Below are 1,645 nucleotides of genomic sequence, written 5' to 3'. Positions count from 1 at the left end.
ACCTGTAGCTGGATGTAAATATGTAGGTGACCGATTGTTTAATAAACAAAGCTGAAAGTTATCTATCAATGTAATGAACCAATAAACGTTTTATTCCCAACAACGTAAGAAGAAGAGCTTCTTACCTTTTCAACGTCTTCCTTGTTGTTCAAAATTAGAAGCACCCCATCTCTATTGTCTTTTCCTTTCTGCAGGGCAGCTACTCTTAAAGGAGGAATTTGTAACTTCGCCAAGATGTTACAAACGTCAGCAATCGAAACTAGACCTATCACTGAAGGTGATTAATACCCCCACCAGCAACTTTTTGAAAAATAAGTAGTCTGAAGAAAAATTTCAACACAAACTATCAACTGTGTACAAAGAAATATTTCAATTAATTGTAATCCCAACTGGGGTCTCCAAATAAGCTTGCTTTTCACAAAGTTTGATTACAATATCTCATTCCTAACTCTAGTTATTGTCCGGAAACCATTTTTCTATTTTAAGGAATGGTGACCTTGACCCCAGGGGGTCCAAATGCAATACCAACCCAGGTCTGCATATAAGCTTGCTATACACCAAGTTTGATAACAATATCTCATTCCTAACTCTAGTTATTGTCCGGAAAACCATTTTTCTATTTTTAGTAACGGTGACCTTGACCTTGACCCCAGGGGGTCCAAAAACAATACAAACCCAGGTCTTCATATAAGCTTGCTATACACCAAGTTTGATTACAATATCTCATTCCTAACTCAAGTTATTGTCCGGAAACCATTTTTCTATTTTTAGTAACGGTTGACCTTGACCTTGACCCCAGGGGGTCCAAATGCAATACCAACCCAGGTCTTCATATAAGCTTGCTATACACCAAGTTTTGATAACAATATCTCATTCCTAACTCTAGTTATTGTCGGAAAACCATTTTTCTATTTTTAGTAACAGTGACCTTGACCTTGACCCCAGGGGGTCCAAATACAATAACAACCCAGGTCTTCATATAAGCTTGCTATACACCAAGTTTGATTACAATATCTCATTCCTAACTCAAAGTTATTGTCCGGAAACCATTTTTTTCTATTTTTTAGTAACCATGACCTTGACCTTGACCCCAGGGGGCCTAAAACTGCAATACCAACCCAGGTCTTCATATAAGCTTGCTATACGCAAAGTTTGATAACAATAATATCTCATTCCTAACTCTAGTTATTGTCCGGAAACCATTTTTCTATTTTTAATAACGGTGACCTTGACCTTGACCCAGGGGGTCCAAATGCAATACCAACCGGAGTTTCCACATAAGGTTGCTATATACCAAGTTTGATTACAATACCTCATTCCAAACTCTAGTTATCGTCCGGAAACCATGATGTGGACCGACCGACGGACGGACCGACCGACCAACCGACCGACCGACCGACAAGCTGACTCCTATATACCCCCCCTAAACTTCGTTTGTGGGGGTATAATAAAGCCACTACCATACACTTTTATGGCGTTCTCCACGTCTACAGGATTGAAGAAATCTGTTTTCAACGACGGTTTCTTGACTAGTACAGGCATTCTGAAATTATATACTGATCAAACAGATTAGTATTAGCAGATACAAAATTACCTTTCACGGTAGCTTCTGTACCAGGTAAGTATGCCTCAAACTCCGAAAAAA

The 1,645-nt window shown here is 39.0% G+C and overlaps 1 long non-coding RNA gene across 2 annotated transcripts; it reads right to left on the bottom strand.

Moving 5' to 3' along the window:
• Window positions 1-253: 253 nt before the first annotated feature.
• Window positions 254-1,020, bottom strand: LOC132727648 (uncharacterized). Of its 2 annotated transcripts, none has more exons than XR_009625385.1 (2): window positions 783-1,020; window positions 254-496 (listed from the first exon to the last, which is right to left on the bottom strand). It is a non-coding gene; the product is annotated as an uncharacterized LOC132727648 (long non-coding RNA). The 2 variants fall into 2 exon arrangements; XR_009625384.1 differs by lacking the exon at window positions 783-1,020 and adding an exon at window positions 637-772.
• Window positions 1,021-1,645: the final 625 nt, after the last annotated feature.

Source organism: Ruditapes philippinarum, unplaced genomic scaffold (assembly GCF_026571515.1).
Source record: "Ruditapes philippinarum isolate M1 unplaced genomic scaffold, ASM2657151v2 ctg24133_1_1_1_1, whole genome shotgun sequence".
Taxonomy (NCBI): domain Eukaryota; kingdom Metazoa; phylum Mollusca; class Bivalvia; order Venerida; family Veneridae; genus Ruditapes; species Ruditapes philippinarum.
This window is presented reverse-complemented; position numbering and strand designations above follow the sequence as displayed.